General features: G+C 39.5%; 1 protein-coding gene across 7 annotated transcripts in view; it reads right to left on the reverse strand.

The window, feature by feature from the left end:
• Positions 1-20,575, reverse strand: part of UBE3D (ubiquitin protein ligase E3D) — a 107,409-nt gene that overhangs the window by 20,401 nt on the left and 66,433 nt on the right. The gene's annotated exons all lie outside the window — the stretch shown is intronic.

Below are 20,575 nucleotides of genomic sequence, written 5' to 3' on the forward strand. Positions count from 1 at the left end.
GGGGAGAAGACAAATACTTGTATATGATCAGAAGATAGCAAATGATGTACCTCTCCTTTTTAGTGCACTAAGTGGACTATCATGTCTAACAGCTATTTAGAGGAAAGGTGATCTATCAAATACAAGAGACCTATAGGATTTCTGGTGTCCCAACTCATTTGTTCTTGGTCCCATGCATGCAGCAGTTTCCCCTGCATGGTTTTGTTTTTGTTTAGCCTTCTTCAGAACCTGCAGGATACTAACTCAGAAAGGATTCATGTCTAAAATAACATGACGACGAGGCATGAATAGGACATGACAATAGCAGTTCTTGGTTAGGAATGGAAAAAAATCAAGTGATCTCACTTCCTGAACGTCTCTTTTGCTACCCCAACTCTAACAGCAGTAACGTATTAGAAAGCTGCAATGTTACTACATGGAAGGGTTTGGACAGATAAGACAATTAAGATCCCCCAAAGCTTCCACATTTCTGGATCATTCTTCTCTTCTTCCAAACTGGAACTAAAATTCAGAAGCAAGAATTTTCACGCTGGCCAGCAAGTAGCCGGCTGGCCAGGGTGGAAGTCTGCCTGTTTTCCCATGAAAATCTCATCACACTGACATATTCCCACCAAGTGTTTTCATTCAGCTCAATCAGCATTTTCCAACAGTAAGCTGCTTTATCAAAAACATTTCTGTCAGCTTAACCAAGGGGTGTTGTAAAAGCCAGAAACTACTCATCATGTAGGGAAATTTATCCACTAGGCCAAAGACTCCCACCCTCAAAGACATAATATGAAAGGAAAATCAATATGCCTGTCACCTTTCTCATTATTTAGTCGCTCAGATGAATAAAGACAGACACATAATTAATAGCAAATGTAAAATCGTATCTATGCGGTAGAGTCATAAGTAACACAGGCTAGGGATGAAATCCTGGCGCCAATTAAGTCAAAGACAAAACTCACATTGACGTTAACAAGGTGCGAAATTTGTCCTTGCATTGCAAGGAAGAAAAAGAAAAATCAAGAAAAGCGATAACCATCCCAATACACAAGATTCAAAATTTTAAGCAGATTTTTCTACCCAAGATTGCAGGCTCCTTTGATACACAGTTTTGAGGTATCATTAGAGTGGATATATTTGTTTAATTTGACTACTTGCTATATTTTATAATGCATGAAATACACTTTTTCACTCCTTTGAGAGGATTATTTGCAACATAATGTTTCCCTAGACTGCCAGGCTCCCCTACTGCCCAATAAATTGAAAAACATCAAAAGGAATCATTTATCACTGTCCGTATTTATATTTACTACCAATGTGAATACAAAAAGCACATTAGATCATCCTTACGGTTGACATAGCCAACAAAAAAAGGGATAACACATAGAAGTCATAAGCTGTTTAAAAAACACCTGCAACACATGAAAATGTTTGAGAATAAAACCAACTGAAACAAAACCACTTACGAAGTTCTACCTTATCCAAAGTTCAATATGAAGCATATAAAATATTTGTTTATCATAACTGTCACTGTAGATGCTCTTGGATCTCTAAACAGCAGTAAACCACATGTTCTACATAATAAGTGAATTACTACAGGTTGGGAAAGTGGGACTAAGTGGTTCTCCCCCAGTTCTCCATCTATTAGGATACTTTCTCTGCAAGATAGACAACTACTGGCCTCTTCCAGGTCTAGTAGCAACTTATTCAGCAAAGTCTGCAAATCCAGTATTTCACTGCTACTAGTGCACTTTGAAAGAAAAATAATGTGCTGACCAGCTATCTGATCTACAAACTAAGGTTTATCTCTAAATTCAGAATAAAAGTCAGTTCTCTAATCAGTTTAGTTCAGGATTTTTTATTGACCTTACCTCAGCATGTGTCCCCTTCTTAAAGCACTCAGGATAGCTAATATTAATCCATCGTTAAGAACTGATTTTTGTACTCTAGCGTCCTTACTTCTGTGACAGAAGACATTGTTTTTTCATTTTCTCTCAGTTATTTCTGAAGATGATAATCTTCTTCTACCTCAGAGTATCAAGTGCATCTCAGCACTCCACCCCATTAGCTTCCACAGAGCCAGAAGCTGCTAAGACCTCTGGATAATGAACAAACATAAACTCCACATTTTCAAGTATTTTAAGAGATATCAATACAGAGGGAGCAGCAAAGCACCACAGACATACAAATGATATATCTCACAAAATCACTTTTTCTGTAAACAATAAAGCAGCAACAACTTTGTTAAAAGCTTTTGGAGCGAGGGCAAGTTAAGAAATCCAGGTTGTGATGTACAATTCTAGAAGCTGTGCTCTCTTAGCCTTCCCAGGAAAATGGGAAAATGCAAAATGTCAAACTGTCTGGAGCATACTCCAGACTACGTGGGAATGGCATTGAGGATTGTCAAAAGCATCTTGACAGAGACTGTACTTATGCGGTCAAACCTTGCAACAGGTTGTCCAGACAAGCTGTGCAACCTCCATCTGTCTTTTGCATATTCCAAACCCGACTGGAGACAGCCTGGGGCACCCGGCTCTGGCTGACCCTGCCTGAGTGGTAGGGTTGGACAGGGCAGTCTCCAGAGGTGCCCTGCAGCCTCAGCCATTCTGTGACAATTTTATACGTACACACACACAGGCGAGTGAAACAGCAGCACTGGTGGAAACTCTTTTATTATACCCTACAAAAACAGAGGCTGGCAATATTCTTTCCTCAGTAGGGAGAAGGTAGTTATGGAGGTATAGGTTACAGTCTTTCTGAAACTTTCTAGTAACATTTTATTTTGTGGAGTGTTGGTTTATACTGCACATAAGGAAGAAATTTTTTATGATGAGGGTGGTAGGCACCGGCACAGGTTGCCCAGAGCAGTTGTGGCTGCCCCATCCCTGGCAGTGTCCAAGGCCAGGTTGGATGGGACTTTGAGCAACCTGGTCTTGTGAAATATGTCCCTGCCCATGGCAGGGAAGTTGGACCGGATGATCTTTAAAGGTCCTTTCCAACCCAAACTATTCTGTGGTTTCATCAAGCTGTGCCTCAAAGCATTGTCCTGACTTCATATGACAAAAATGTCATGGAAAACAGCAGGGTAAGGGCATTTCCTACTGAACTAAGCATCCAGTCACAAAGTCAAACACTAAGGAGTAACAGGTAAAAGAAAAAAGTTGTAATTTCAGAAAAATATTTTAAAAACTATTAAGACCTAATGAACTAGGGAGATAAAAGAAGGCAGTTCCAGATGGCAGAAGCTGCTGGAAAGAAATCTATTCTACCCAAGCGATAGCACTGAGTGAGCGAGCAGAGCAGATGACCACTGTAAGAGAAGCAGAAGCGTGACTAGAGGCAGATAAACAATATATTTTGAAGTAATGCAATCTGCAAATCCAGACCATACAATCTGTCTTGTGAAGCTGACAACAGACATAGGAAACAGCACTAAGAGAAAATTATTTTCTCAGCTTATTTTCTCAGCTAAGCAAAGGAAAAGCAGTTCAATTTCTCAATCAGCTGCAAGAACGAGAAAAGAAGCCAGATCCTTATTTCAACAGAACAGGGAAAGAACCGGTCTGCCAAACATTGCATTCCCATGCTCTAAACGAAGTTTTAAACTGATCTTATGTTTGTATTCTCTTTAAAGGAGACCAAGTGAATCGTGCATAAAGAAAGATCTCTGTGTATGTCTCTCAAAGCTGAGGACACAGAATTTCTAATACCTGTGACTCTCCCAAGAGCTAAACAAAATAGGTAGAAGATATACTACAGGATTTCTCTTCAGTATGAGAGAGGGAATTGTACTTCTGTTTACTGCTGCATAATTGTAAAGGAAAATAGTGGGTTGAAACTAGTTACATATGCTTCAGTTTTAGCAGAAGAAAATGAACCTATTAAACATACGAGCACTTCCTGAAATATGACTGCTCTGGTTTTGCTTTTTCATTGCACAACAAAGAACAAAACTCCACCAGCAGGCTCAAAACTGAAGCTTAAATGCATAAAAGACATTTTACTGTTGTCTTCTTTGAACATTAGACCAATTTTTAAACACTACCACACACAGTTCATAACACTACACTGTGTTTTAGAAGAACACAACTTACACGGCTATCTTAAATCATATCTACTGCAAGCTGACAATCTGTACATAAACAGATACCCGTGCTTTAATGCTGCACATGTGCTAGTGTGAAATCATGTGTGATCAAATGACTACAGAGGAAACGTTGATTATACGCCAATAAGGCTACAGCCTACAATCAGCGTCAAATGCTGTATTCATCTCCACTCAAGGCTGACAGTAATCAAGCAATGCCATGCCATCTATGTGTGCAGGAAGGGAATAACCTTCCCCAAAAGACATGGACAGCTGTGGGCAGAGCTCTGCTCCTAGATCCAGCTGCGCTGGTGGAAGACATTAACTTCACAGGCTCAATGGTGTCTTTCTGCCGCAAGTTACTGTTCCTCTCTCCCCATACATGCCATTTCAAGCTTTCTACCTAGTGTCTGATGAAATCAGACTGGTATGCTAAACTCTGGTCTGCGCTAACCGGATTGATTTATGCTAGAAACCAGAAAGCAGGGGCTTGCACAAACAATTCTGCTGGCAGATCACAGAGGAGAGACTAAGCTCTGGTGGATACAAGACTGAAAAGCTGAGAATAGTGGTTTTTTCCACATGTACAGTCGTATTTGGAAGATAACATATACTCAAAGCCTCAGACAAAAGTCTAATTCACATACAGATTTGTATTGCCACAAAAGCTATGGCTAGTGCTAAGTGTTACAGTTTAAACCTTAATAATTACAGCTAGTACAACTGCTTGGGTTGTTGCAATTATAGCGCAATCAAGATGCCCCGTACATTGAATACACCTCTACGTTGGAAAAAAAACCCCAGAGACAGTGATATAAACATGTTTGTGTGAGTATAACTGAGCCTACATGTAACCCCCACCTCGTATTTAATAATGCACTGGTACAGCTACAGCGACAATGTGCATAAGCACATAGAGAAGGCCATAATCCTGCCTGATACATTTCTCACTCCTGTAAAATAAAGACAGATCAAGGAGTGGGAGGATTAAAGCATCTGCACCACGTCTAGGTCCCAGCTCTATAAATAACTGATTTCTGATAAACTCTGCTCAAAGTTTGGTGTTCCCACAACTGCTGACATGGTATGGAGGAGCCAAAGGAATACTGCCTTCTCTGAGGTGCAACGGTGCTCTTCCCATTCCTGTACCACCACCAGAACCCCCGATGTCTTATAGCTTTTACCATTACCCTGTGGACTAGCAACTATTGGCAACGGCCGATTATAAATAGCCCCATTAAAACTTCAGAGTTCGCCTGCCTACCCATACTGCACAGTTTACATACTCGCTCTCACCTAACATTCAGGCACCAAGTCTGCTGATGCACAAATAACCTGTTCCAGAAATACGTTTTGGCACCAGTGTGAATGAACGGACACAAAGCAGATGGCATTAGATGAGCAGAGACATGAGAGAACGTTAACTGCTATATTTGCACTCGCCCCCACTGAATCCACAGACCCATAAAAAAGCAGCTGTCTTTTCCAGACTGAATGCTACCAAGCTGTTGCATATTGCCCCTACGTCTCTGAGGCTGCTTCTGGGAAGTGCAAAGGCATTTTTAGAGGAAATGAGAGAGGACGGGAGCATATTCACTGCTAGAAGAACGAGAGGAGCCAGAGATGTCCCTACCTTGACAGTGTAGGATTTACTTGCCTTAAGATGGCTCCCTGTAGCCTGCAAACTCCCTGGCTGTACTCTAGCAGCAAAGCTGCCCGCCATTACACTGATGTTTAATTCTCTTTTTTCTACACTCTAGGCTCTTGGGATGATAGCTGAATGTTATGTCACTGCATGCCTGTTTCCCCTATGGCACAGAAGTCATGTAAGTAGACTTGGCTGCTCTAATATCACCTCTACAGCCAAGCAATGGCAGCCACTTATCACAACATGTCAAAAATAATTGTTTCAGGTTCTCTCAGATAGGGAAAGTTTCCCAACATGCTTTAAATGCCATGCAGTGAGAAGTCTGGTTTTGAGTATACATCAGAACATGAAAAAGTGTTTTATATAATTACCCTTCCTTGGCATTTTTGGACTAAGCAAACCAAGGAACAACCAGCCTGTGCTCATAGCAGCAGAACTTCACACCACTAGGCTGCTAAGTCTTAAATACTTTACTATGGGAAACAAACAATTTCAAACAAGAATGTCATTAGAGGAATACGAGTCCCTTGAAAAGGTCACTAACTAAAACAATGCTACAATACTACAGATTGACTGAACATATACAGTTGGACAAGCCGAGTTTCAAATATTTAATTAAGTAAGAAGCTAAAGTCTAGTGTCAGTATAAAAGCCTTCATGACTATCACTATCATGCTTGAATTCCAATGGAGACAGAAACTAAAATACATCCAGAACACTCTCACAGCCAAACATGGCAGCACTGTGCTGCACAGGACGATGTGGTGAAGACAATAATAAAGTCAACAGAAGCACAGGTTGTGGAACTATGTTATCCTGACAAGCTAAACCCCTGCAAATTGGGTTGAAGAATAAGGGTATGTGGAATGGCAGCTTTGCAATCCGACCAAGGGGGCTCAGACTTGGGTGTGGAGGAGGGGACATTTTGTGAGGGACTCTTACCTCTCTCACTCCACAGGAGGTCAAGGTCATTCTTTAGCATATGTATCTGCAAGGAACTTCCCATCTCAAAGAGAAGTTGTTTCAAGCAGCTCTAAGGTCTTACAGGAAACATGTTTTTGGTCAGTGCTACGCTACCACAGAAACAGAGAAACACAGGTGGCAATTAAAGCTGGGGAGAACTTGGCTTCAGTAGACCTATCATCTAAACAGCCAAATTCCCTGGCACTTCTAGGAGAAGGCTGGGGAAAGGCAAGTCCTCTCCTGTACAATGTGAAAGGCACTATATAGATCTGTGAGCTTTCTAGTCTTCATTGCAGGAAGAAACTTATTAGGAAAACATCACCCTGACAAATCACTTTCTTCTGTCCAAGCTGTGTAAGATATAAAATATAACCAAAACAACCAAGCAGAAAGAGAATCAGATTCCTTTCATACAATTTCTGGTGGAATTAATTGTAACCAAACCAAGGGTTTATTTTCTAAAATATGGTTTCTCAATCTGGTAATGTCCCTTCAGGATTTACAAAATAAACCCATCTATAAATCAGCATGCATTCTTTCAACTAATCCTTCCTAAAAGTATTAATTTCTTATAAGAATAAAGCTGGATTTGAAATGTGACAGAAATAAATGAGAAAAAGCAAGAGATTCCTCCGAAGTCCCAGGCTGTGCACGTGCACTGCAAGCTATCTCTTTGCTAACATAACAGTTGCACGCTGAAGCTTGCCCAAGCAGCTGCAAAACCAGTAGAAAATAAATCTCTGCATATTTTTATCTGGTATGAAGACAACCAATTTTTTTTTTTGTTTTAGATCAAGTAGTTCTTTGTGTGAAAAAAGGAAACTTTTTTTTCAGGTTACGTTGAGAATGCTATTAATCTTTTGTTTCTTTACATCTAGATACGAGAAGCCCCAAAACTTCATGGCTTTATTTTGTCTGTTGCCAAATCTTCCTCATTAGCCTATACTACTTTTATTTCCACTGCAGATGTTACTTCTTGTGGCACCGATCATTAAGACAGGCACAGAAACAGCAGTATTATTTACCTTTGCTAGTCTTAAATACAGTTTCTCTCTTGAATGCAAACCACAGTGGGGATGGAACTTAGTACTAATGTTGCATTGCAATTACTGATCCAAAGTGAACTGGGCTACAAAACCCACAGAATTTAGGATTTTCTTAGTCAACACCAGATGATGTTTGGTTTTCACTGTAGTGATTACCATGCTGAACTTCACACTCATCAGGCAACCCGAGCAGCACATATTTTCCTGCATGAATTGGTTTTAAACTGCTGTAGAAAAAACATTTGTTTAAACACATACATGTACGGGCAGTTGGGAGACACACGTTAACCTAAAACAAACAAGGCGCTGCAAACTGCTGTGTCCATTTACAGCATGCTAGCTACGCCCTAAAGCTAGAGACATCTGAAGAAATTAATCCTTGGCACACCAAACTGGAACATATGACGCAGCTCCTAAAAAATTCTTAGCCTTGCCGAAAGGTGTAGCACAAGGCTGAATTCGAGAAGGTCGTGCCTGCCACCCTTTCAAAGAGCTGCACTCCGACGCGCAGCTCGCCATTCCACGCTTTCACACGCACAGCCTGCTGTCACAGCAGGATTTGCTCTGGGCCGATTTCCCGAAAGTCATGTCAGTCGAAGGCTCTGTTGTGTTTTTTGCAGTTCTTGTACCACTAGATTTCTTTGCACTCTTGGGAATCTCCTTCAGCTGACCAGCATCAAGAGTACCCAAGCATGGCTGTATCTTCCCAAGAAGGGGAAAGGAGTGACACACTGCTTCTGCTGTAGAATCCAGCAACTGCACCTCTCATAGTATTTCAGCAACGAGGAAAAGAGCCCTGAACAAGGCACTATACATAGTCTGATACCTTTTAAAAGGTCTAGATAGAGAGATACATGGATTTATTTTGTTGACCATGAAGCAAGTAAATTGTACCTAATTCCAGAGGGAATAAATAGGGCCAACTAAGTGGCAACATAATCTCTCTTCAACAGTATCATCAAATCACCTCTCCCAAAAGTAAGCTGATAAGGTATGGTGCACGTCAGGTGTGAGATCAAAGATCAGTCAGCACACTATGCACTTATTTCTTTGACGAAATGCTGGCTTACCCAGATGTGCCATGTTCTGGTCATTTGCATGGCTGTTGCTCTCAATTAGATGCTCTTTGGTGGTATTCTCTGCAACATAATTTATGAAGCAAAATACCCTGTTACTGTATTCCAATCCTATTATGATTTAAAGAGAGGGAAGCGCTAACAAATGTGAAAAAGCAGCACTGGTTTTAGGTCCTTACTGCACAATAACACACTCAGCTGGATTCTAAGGTGGCAAATGTCTCCTTCCTTCCTCTCCTTCTCCTGTCCCTTTAGCCACGAAGTATTGTAGCAAACTCTAAAACAGGAAGGTGACTTTCAAGTGCTGCATCATGAGAACCAGAAAAATTAATAATACAGTCTTCTATTACCAGCTTATTTTTCCAGCTCAGATGATCCCTTCACCATAAACTAACATTTTCTCTATTATTCCCTAATATTGAACCATTCACCACATTAACTCAAATCTCCTTTCTCCTATTTTTAACCTCCACCTCTAACATTTTTCTCTTCACACCAATCAATCCTCCCCCCCTAAACCCACACAATACACCTTCAGTCAGGATTTACCTCCAGCCTGTGCTAAGGCTCATATACTACGGTAGGAGACAAAGTCCCCATGTAGTTTCGCTCATACCGTTTCCCTAGGAAAAGCAAGATTCCTACAAAAATAATTATTTGTTTCCCAGCTGCAGCAGCAGGTAAAATCTGCAAGCCAGAATCCCCTTCAGGGCCTGACTGGAGATGCCTGTTTCTTGCTTATATTTCTTGTCTTTTTACTCCCTGCCCCGCCCTTAATAGAAGAAAAACCAGCAGGCTAAGATTATGTCAATTTTAGAAGCAACACAGTGGAAAGCTAAAGAGAACAAGGAATTGAACTGGAAACATATGGAGAAAGGAGGAGAAAGCAGTATCTCTTGCTAAAAACTGAAGTGTAGACAAGCATTCACACTAAATAAAACAGATACGTAATTTGTGTGGTGCATTATCAAGGCTACCATGTAAGTACCAACTAAAAAAATGATTTGGGGTTTCCCTCATGCACTCCATAATTCTCACTGTAATAGCAATACACTGATCTGCAGGATTCAGCACTGGCAAGATACCAGAGCTGTTAGATATTAATGTTGTAGGTCAATGCATTTTTGAATTTTAATTTAATGAAAATCAATCTTTCTCTCTGTCCAAATTTAGCTACATCTTAAGAGTCTGAGGCCACTCGTAAGACAACCTTCTCATCTCTTACACCAAGATGCTATAGAAAACCCAACAGACAGGTAAAACTGACAGGAGAAACTACGGAGCAGCACCAGAGGTCACCTGCTCTGTCTTCAAACTGAGTGTCAGGAAAAGCTATATTAAAAACTATTGTGGTAAAGTGCTTTAAAAACAAATAGGCAACAAAGAAACAAGCCAACCACTTCTGGTTAATACTCTACCTGCTGATGGCCTGGCAGGAGAAGTTCCAGTTTATTTTTGCTTTCGTCTCCAAACTGTGTTTCCTTTACATCCAAAAAGAAAATCTGCCAAAACCTGAAAGCTGTGAAATGTTCTATTATCTTCATTTCCTGCAATGCTTAGAGTTAGTGATACCACAGAAACCAGTACACAGACGTAAACTGGGTTTCTAAGAGTATCCCTTAGCAAACGCTACATGAGCAGAGCACACCGTGAAGTCATGTCAAAACTGCTGGAATATCTTGTCGCATATGCAATGTTGCCACAGTGTAAGACATGGCCATCTCCCGTGTGCACATCCATTTCTGAATATACCAAACCCAAACACTACCTGAAGTACCATCTGAAACACCAAGAAGATGTGATGAGGGGGCAGAGGGAGCATGACATAGAACGGATGCATTAGAGAACAATAGAAATAAATGATATCTTTTAATGAGAGGTATTTGGTTATGTGCTCACATTTACATGCAATTAATATGGTCCAAACGGTCAACCTACCATAACTCAAAAAAAAATGAGGTAGAGGAGATTAAGAGAATGTGGCACTGTTAAGCAACACTTTGAAACTAGATAGTTTGAACAGGTGTCTTAATTGGGTTATCTCTTGAAAACTTTATGGAAAAAAGCAAGTTTGAAAAATTAGCTGCTTAAATTCTCTCTTTGCTTCCTGGCAGTTAAAACTGGAATGAGAATAAATACCTCCCTGCATGAGGTACGAGGATTAATTTGTTTGTATATATAAATGGGTATTTAAGTATCAACTACTATTTTATTTTTAACACCTTGTTGGGACTACTGCTTTCCTACCCGAGTTCAGCTTTTGGCAAGAGATTAGGATTGAGTTAAATGGGAACAGGTGTTTGGAAGATGATATGGCTGTAATAAAAGCACTAACCAAGAAGATGAAGGGAAAAATAATTTAAATATGGCATTCATTTGTATCCTGTGAAATAGAGACACACCCAAAAGAAAACGCAAAATCACAACAACTAAGGGATATTTAGGAAAATGTTTTTGCCTGCTGTGATTCAATCCCAGGGGGACACAGACTCAGCAGGGCTGTCCTTTGGTCCCAGGTCATCCTGTTCTTGTACAATCTTATGGTGCCTGTTAAAAGGCCAGGCATTCAATAAACAACAGTTTCACGGCTTAATGCTGGTTGGGTAATGAAACATTTTCAAAGCCTCGAAAGGATGTAGGAATTTAAGGCCACTATCAGTGAGATTTGAGCTCCTAAATTATATCAGGTATTTTTACAGTGTAGATTTCTGGCCTCTAAGATCCCTGAATCCATTACTAGGTCAAACTGATTTTTATTTCTAGGGTTTGAGCACATTCTTTTGCCAGCTGCAGTCAGAAGAAAAGCTGAAACCATCCATTTCAAGGCTCAAACTCATGAAAACAGATGTTTTCCTAGTAAAAAGAAGAGTTACTGACCTTGAAGCTTTGTAAGAAAATACAATATTCACCATTTTTAGAATATCTTTCCCTCAACAGTAAGATAATTACAGATAAAAGCTTTCAAGTGTTTTTTTGAAAGCAGACTGTGCTCAAACCCCAATCCTGCAAGTTGATCCTGTTCGCATCAAGATGTACTATGAATTTCATACAATAGTAAAAGCAAATAAAGCAATGATTTTCAAAAGCAAAGGTTTATGGAGGGGAAAGTGTTTCAAGATGTATGGAGTTTATTATTACTTTGTTTATTGCCATATTCCATGACTCCTTCTTATAAGAGTAGGACATAATGTACAAAATAAATAAAATTTAACTACGGACATACAGGCAAGACTCTTTGTGTGAAGCGTGGGTCCTCAGCTGTGGGAACTCCCAGCACAGTTGACTCTCAGAAGTCAAAATTTAGACTGAGAACACTGTAAGAAACTAAAATTGTTGTCTAGACTATACTGAAGTCCCTTATGTCTTTCACTATGAGAAAGCTTTCCTGTGGCCTGTGGGACTACTGACTGAAGAATGTAGTAATGCAATTTCTGCATGCTAGATGTGTATTTTGCTGGTATCAAATAATTTTTGCATTTTAAGAAGGTTTAATACAATTATCTTTGACTTCAGTATGTTTAGGTGCATCCTTTCTAAGTATTTCTTGTCAGTAGTCACCCATGAGAGAATTAGTCTATTAAATTAGCAAGACAGTAAGGAAGGTTTTAAAATGACTGACAACAGAGGATTATCTCTCTGAAAACAATACTGAAGAAAACAATTTTGACCTGAGACAAATTCACACGTCCTTTTGATTCTAATGACTTCATCAACAAGAACATAGTTATTCAGAAGCTGAACTTGGCCCTGTATCATTGATTCTGCACACACATTTGAACAGCTCTGAGCAGCTCCATTTAACTCAATTGTCCATGGGAGGCAATTATTCATGTGGTGAAGTGCTTATGGGATAAGCATATATGGCTTATGGATTCCTGCCCCTGACAGGCATCAGACAACTCTAAATACTCGCTATTGGGACAGAATTGGAAAATTTTGATGAATGCATGAGTTAATGATCATTTCTGAAGCCACTGGAAGAAAACAAATTGGCCTTCCAAAGGGAAGGGTTGTACAAGGAACCAAAGGGATTTTAAGATGGAGCTTGACTAATTGATGATACGTGACACGTTATCTGCAATACCAGGGGACTAAATTTAATGAAACACAAGAGTTCCACGTGGTCCTCGCTACAAACCACACCAATTACTGCAAGTCTATGGGGTAAAAACTGATCACAAAAGTTAGGACAAACATCTGACAGCATAGAATCCAGAGCTAAACCCTTTCTGAAAGAGTCTTTTCATCAGATTCCCATCCCAGCCTGTCAACAGAGCAGCAATAGTGGGAAATGCAAGTTAATGCTCTGCAAGCAGGGGTCAGACGGACCCCACTCTCTCTGGCACTGGGACAGTAACCTCCACTGCAGGGGCAGGACTGCCCTTCTGAGAGAATGACCTTTTACATACCCTAGCACCACCAGAAGATTCTGAGTCTCGGAACCCTGATGTCCTTCCCCTCAATAAACCACCACTATCAAAACCAGGAAGAAAAAATACATAGGCATTTAATAATTCAAACCCAAACCCCTCATTCCAAGCACAGCCTTTTTTCCTGGCCAAATGAAATGTCAAAAATTGATATACAAAGACCCTAGTAGCCTTCACTAATCTATTTCCCCAGAGAAATATGCATTTCTTTGGTGGCAGTTTAAGCAATAAGCAAAATGCTCTTGCAAACTTCCCCCCCTGCTGTCTTGGCACAGCTGCATAGTCACTGGATAATGTGGAAGGAGCAGAGGGAAGAGACAAGGTGACATGAACAAGTGATCAGGGGAGATGGAAGGGCTACCTTAAACCAGATCAAATAGGTTGCCGCTGAATAAAAAACTACCACCCTCAATACCACAGCAATGGGAGTTAATGTACAGGCCATTAAAATAGTCAAAATAAAGCTATAGGCAATGTCACGTTAATGAACATTGAATGGATATGGTATTAAAATGCCTGGAAATACACTCTGAAAGCAGCATGTCCTGTAGACAGCTTTTCATGTCATTCAGACTTATCCAAAGAAGTCACATAAGCAAGACAGAAGGCAGCTTTCTCTATTATATCATATTCTGTTACTTTTGGAAGTTATTTTCATGTCTGTTTTATGATGGAAAATATAGGTAAATGATCCCATTTGTCTTCCCTGACCTCCAGGTGACACTGCCTAGAAATCCCAGACCTTTGCTCTCTCCAAAGATCTCCGTTATTTCTTCTGAACTATGAGGAAGAGTTCACATCTTTCAAGATGTGAAATGCAAAAAAAGAAAAGCAAACAAACAGAAAACCCTCAGGCATTTACACATATTTAATCAAAACCACCAAACCCATCTCCCAAAAAAACCCTCAGAGGGTTGGATTTATGAAGTTGAGTGCAGGTTCATCTATGCAACGGTGCACCCTCTCTTCTTCCACCACTCTTACTTATCTACTTCCTTTAAAACAAGAATGTGAGAGTTCTGAAACAGAGGGCTGTGTGTCCATCATCTACCACAGCCTATGCTTGCACTGCGATGGAACCAAAGGCCTCAACAAGAAAGAAATTACATGAGCAATAGCCACCTCCCTTCACAGACAATTTTTTCAGCTCACAAACAGCTTCTCCAGTATTCATCTCTGCAGCCTTTCTTTCCTGTCCATTTTTGCCAAGCTTTGGTTTAAATCTGAAAATAATCTCCTTGGATCATGCACCGTGCTTTTAATTTTTCAGCCAAGTGCTATGCACAGCTTTTGTCTGTAATAGTAACAGATTGCCCAAGGACACACACAATGAGTCATGGAAAAAGTCAGGATTTCCTGGCTCTTAATCCGATGCTCAGACAAGGCCTCTCATGTTTCCAATTTTCAGGGGCCGACAGGTGGGGGAAAGAGAAGAGAAAGGAAGGAAAAAATGATGGAGAGAGACTTTTTTATATAAGCAAAATAGACAACTAGATAAAAACCTGCACAAGCTCTTTCCCTTCTCAGTTTCAGAAGACTGATGTAACAGTAATCACAAAATCTGCTGAAGAGCTTAAATCTGATTTTAAAAAAAAGTAATGGATAGAACAGAGGAAAAATATTAAAGGCAGCAAAAAGACACAAAAAATTGATGTTTCTTAAAGCAGAAGCAAAATAACCAATTTGCTCAACAAGCCTGGAAACAGAAGAGAAAGCAATTTACATGCTTTCAGGGCGAGGAGATTTGGGAAGCTTGCTCCCAAACAGGAGGGTGGGTAGCAGCATGAGCGTATGCCCACCCCAGAACTGTGAAAAAAACTGGGGGTTGTGAACATGCAAGTAGGTGACATGAATCAACTCTCACTTGAACACACTTCAAAAACACTCTGTGGGTTACACTAGTCTGTTTAACTTAGGAAGCCAGTTCCCTCAAGACCACCTATAATTAGCAAGAGATGAGGAACATTCAAGAGACAAATATAGATCATGCAGAGGTGATGTATCAGCAGCCTGAAAATAATTAATATCCATCCTAATAATGCCACCTATTCCAAAAGACTGTGCAACAGCTTACAAGACCCATAATGTCACAAAGGAGCAGGAAAATAATTTTTCATCCCCACAAAAGTAGGCCACCCATCATATTCTGAAAAGGGATCCAAGCAAAAAACCAAATGGATTTTGAGACACGTTGTACTCATTTATCACTGCAAAGCACAACTCACACGTGGGCTTTGGCAGCATTCTGGCTAACTGGCTGAAATGAGACCCATTTCAAAATAAAATAGATGTTAAAACACTGGTGCCAGTAAAAGATATTAACTGCAATTACACATATATGCACACATGTATAGGATATTTAGGGACTGCTTATCTCAGTGGGCTGGGATAATGAGATTATTTAGAGACTACTGCCTCAGGATACAGATAACTCAAAGTCCGTGCATTTTCTTACTATCTGTTACAGCAACAGCAATAAGTCTTGCTGTATTCATGACAAATATTTGCACTCCCAACCTAACCCTCACTGAACAGATCTAGAGCAACATCTAACAGGTACAGTCAACCCTACATTGTGGGAACGGAGATGGCTTCTTTGGGTCCTACTCGCTCTAATGAAGTGATTAACTGCATTGACAGCCATCACCATGAACAGCAAACTATTTTAGCAGAGAATGAGAACCCAGTGAGCCAGGAGGTGGTTCTTTCCAGATTCTCAGTGAGACACAAGCAGTAAGTAGCACAGCATTAGCCTGTATGTCGCCAGCGGCCCTGCTGACAAAGGACGCGGAAAGGCTGAGGTACTCAATGCTCTCTTTGCCTCAGACTTTACTGGTATGACCAGCCTGCAGGAATCCCAAGCCCCTGAGACCAGTGGGCAAGTCTGGAACAAGAAGACTTACCCTTGGTGAAGGAGGACCAGGTTACGGAACACTTAAAGTGGACGTACATCTGCATCAGGAAAAGTGTTGACAGCAAATTGAGGGAGGTGATCCTTCACCTCAACTCAGCACTGGTAAGGTCATAACTGGAGTACTGGGTCCAGGTCTGGGCTCCCCAGTACAAGAAAGATATGGACTTACTAAAGTAAGGTAAGGGCTAACAAAGGGCCACAAAGATGACTAAGGGACTGAAGCATCTTTCATATGAGGAGAGGCTGAGAGCTGGGACTGTTCAACCTGGAGAAGAGAAGGTCCAGGGGGATCATATCAATGTGCATATATACCCGATGGGAGGGAGTGAAGATGAGAGCGCCAGACTTTTCCCAGTAGTGCCCACTAACAGGACAAGAGGCAGTGAACACAAATTAAAGAGCATGAAATTCCTTCTGAACACAAGAAAATACTTTTTTACTGTGAGAATGGTAGAGCACTGGCACAGGTTGCCCAGGGAGGTTGTGGAGTCTCCATCCTTAGAGATATTTATAACCCAACTGGACGTGGTCCCAGGCGACCTGCTCTAGCTGACTATGCTTTAGCAGGGGCTTGAACTAGATGATATGAAGAGATCACTTCCAACCTCAATGACTCTGTGACTCTGTAAATATATTTCTGTTGCATGCATCTTTGAAGTGAACAAGATCATTTACAAAGATTGGTCATTCAGGCACCCTTCAAGACAAACAACTTGTAAAACCTCAAAACTGGACTTTTTCCACTCTGCTTTTTTTTGCTGGGGTTTAGATGATGCAGTGCAAATTTCACTTTCCCTCTTCAGTTTACTCCCTAGCTTCCTTTTATGTATCAGCTTCTTTCATTCATGAAAGATACTTTAGTCAAATGCTGGACAGAAAATACTTCTGAATTAAACATTATCTTGCAGTTTTAGTTGACTTGCCTTCTCTTCTCCTCCCCTCCTCCTTCACACCCTCTTTTCTTTATATTACAATAAAGTATGAATCTCTCCTTAAGCTCATATTTCCATGCAATCCATATTATTCTCTTCAAGCTTCTTTTTTTCCCCTTTTTCTTTGGCTGTTTCTCAGCCATTGAATACTTTAGTTTCAGATGAAAATAACAATTAGGTTTTATTATTATGAGACCTCTTCTTGTACCGATAAAAATCTTATTATTCAAAACAAAGCTAGTACGATTTCTTTAACAATGAGACTTTCATGTTCATTTTTTATCTTCTTTTTAGAAAACATTAATGACCTTCAAGGAGAATCAGTTTTCCAGCTTCTTTCTTTCTCTTATTTTTCTTATTTTTTTAATCCAATTTTACCATCAAGGACAAATATATCTGAACAAATTATACACTGGAGTCATAGCTCCCTTGAGGTTTCATTCTGGATTATTGAAGTATAATTTTTATACCGCATTGGTCTGCTCTAAGATTTCCAAAGTACTGTTTAAAACTCCTTCCTTAGAGCAAGGCCACTAAAAAATATGCTGTTAAAACCTAATTACCTGCATCATAAAAAAATTCAGCATGTCACAAAATGCAATGAATGAAAAATAGCATAAGTTAGTAGAAATGTAGACAGATGATAATCAAGAACATAGTTAGAAATGTGCAAGATCCAAAATTGAGGATCATAGCATCACCTTAAGGTCTGAATGAAATAGCCTGAAGTTGCACAGAATTTTATCAGCTTTACAAGAGAAACATTTAGAACTAGCAAAGACTGAAACCAGGCACTTAACATTTCTGCATCAAAACCTTTAATTCAATTGTACTGAGTTAGTGAAAAAAAGAAAACTGAAAAAAATGTTTGCCTCAGACTTTAAAAGCAATCATTCTCCTGGACATCCCACACTAAAACCCTTACTGCTTGACAGACAATTTGAACAGATTCTTTTATTCACTTTGAACATTTGCCACATTTGACTCATTTTGTATCCTGAATTTAAGAATTTTATACAAAATCCTATTGTACTGCATAGACAAATAAACTCAAAAAAGATGAATCCTGAAAGGGATTTTGATCCCCAAAACCCTCATATTCCTTAGTAAGCCAAACTAAATGAGCACGGCTGTTTGCACATGCAAGGATTACTTTTATAATGTGACTTATCCTACCTACCTTTAATTTCTTAAAATAATTCATTTTCCTTTAGCTGACTTCTAAAAATAGACCTTCTACTCTTTAAATCTCAGAGATCATTCCAAATACCTCATTTTTCACATTACATACATTTTATGCACAGTCATAGATACATGTCCACTATGTATTACACGAAGTCCATGTAAAGAAAAAAAAAGCTTCGCACTTTTCCCTTTGTTTTATTTCTATGGTTGATCTTCTCTTCCTGAGTATAAAACACAAACAAAGCCCATTTAAAAGACAGACTGAAAGACAGAAGGAAAGAAAAGCACAGATCTTGAACACCAGGAGTAAAATTAAATTAGTTAACTGCTAGAAGCATGAAGCATTAATGAAATAGAACTAGAGAATTTTCCCCTTATGAGGAACATTTATTCAGTGTTAATTAAATTCTTTTATTCAAAATCTATACTTACCCAAGCGTAAAAATATTACATCATATCAGTAACTGCAGAGTGTAAGCAAGTACTACACTATAAGCATCTTTTTCCCCATCTAGTGGAGTGAAGCCTTTAAATCATTTCTACTGTTTGAAGTCTTCAAAGAAATGACAAGAAATAACAGAAAACCCTCTGCATGAACCAGCAGCCACAGTTATTAATTCACTTGTCTAATGAATAGCTATCAGAGACTAGCTCCAAGCATTTGGTTGCAAAGTTCACATGCAATAGTGTTAATGAGGAACTTTCAGAGAGTCTGCAATATTTATTTCTCTACAATACATCCAGCTGGTTGGTTATTCATTTGCAGCCCAGTTCTGCACCACTGAAGCCAAAGAGAGTTTTGACATTAACTTCAATAGGTTCAGGTCCTTGCCTACAATGTTGAACTATTATCATAAATGCTTCAGGTGCATTTCTATAATACGACACAAACTAATTAAAGCAAAGCTGCAACTATGAAGGGACCATCTCTAGAATTTTTAAGTTTACAAGACGAGAAACAGGCTCCTAAATCTTCAGGTGGACACCCTAAATAGATTGCTTGACTTTCAAAACCACTCAGTATTTGTTCGTTTGAATGACAACTCTAGGTAATCCAAAGTACTGGCAATTTTTATTGGACTGGCAAGTCACTTTTGCATAAACAGAGCAACATGTGAGACTAAGATAATGTCTTTACATTAAATTCTTTTTCCTGTGACTTGCTGCTTCTTCAAGGTGATTACCTTGTTTTAAAACAATGCTATGTATTGTTTTGAGAATTATTTTGGAAGATTTAATCAGGCACTCAGCTGTTTTGTAAATTATCTGAATGAAGGTTGGGAAAGGGTTATAATCCAACAGTGACATTTTCAAGTGTTAGCATTTGCACTTTAATAAGTATCAGTACTTTAACAAGAATCAGTACTGTTGTAAAAGAGCCACACTTGACTTCTGCACTGTTTTGTATTAGGAATGCATGCTTTGCCTTGACAGGAAAGGCTGACATAAAATGATTAGCTAGTAAGCGTCACCAGGGTTTTCATCAGCTTCTGAGCTACACTTAAAAATATGTAAACAGTGTCTCACTTCTGACAGTTCATTTTAACTAAATCACAGGAGTACAGTAACTTCCATGTGGACTTGGAGCTCACTCATCTAAACCTGGTGTTGTGGATACAACCTTGTTGAATGCTAGAGTCCTCAGAAGATGGTCCAAAACCCAAGCAAATGGGAGAAAGGTCTCCCAAACTCCTCACGCAGGAGTAGCTTTAAAAAACGTAGAACAAGATTCAGTAGCTCTTTCAAAATCAGTGTTGGCATTAAGCCATATAGCTCACCATTTCTTATTTGCGTACACCAAAATCCCATTTCATTTCAAATCTTGTCAAATTTTGGCCTCACCGGTATCCTGGCACCTCCTAGGAATGTTTAGAGCAGCAGTACACTGCTGGAGCAGTGGAGTTCTCTCAAATTCCAGTTCTCCAATAGCATCAGCACTTGAGCAGAGAAAACTTTATCTGAAATTCATATTTACTTATACAGTTAAATTTCAATCCTTGAGGATTTACTCGCTATGTGGGATGTCACATGGATTTAATTTTATTTGCTGTTGAATTTCTTCTCAAAGAATTCTAGGTTGAACATTTCATATTGAAAAAAATTCTTAACCTTGTTCACTGGTACCAGGATTAAGTCCAGATTTTAGAAAGAAAACTACATGAGAGGGCAAAACCAGGTAGAAAATAATGAGTAGAAGAGGTGAGTAAAAGCTTACAGAACAGAATACAGTAAGTTTTACAGACAGTATTTTGTCACATTCTAAATATCACCTTAAAATAGAAAAAGCAGTCACCTAATGGAATATATCC

This window comes from Buteo buteo, chromosome 15 (genome assembly GCF_964188355.1).
Source record: "Buteo buteo chromosome 15, bButBut1.hap1.1, whole genome shotgun sequence".
Classification (NCBI taxonomy): Eukaryota; Metazoa; Chordata; class Aves; order Accipitriformes; family Accipitridae; genus Buteo; species Buteo buteo.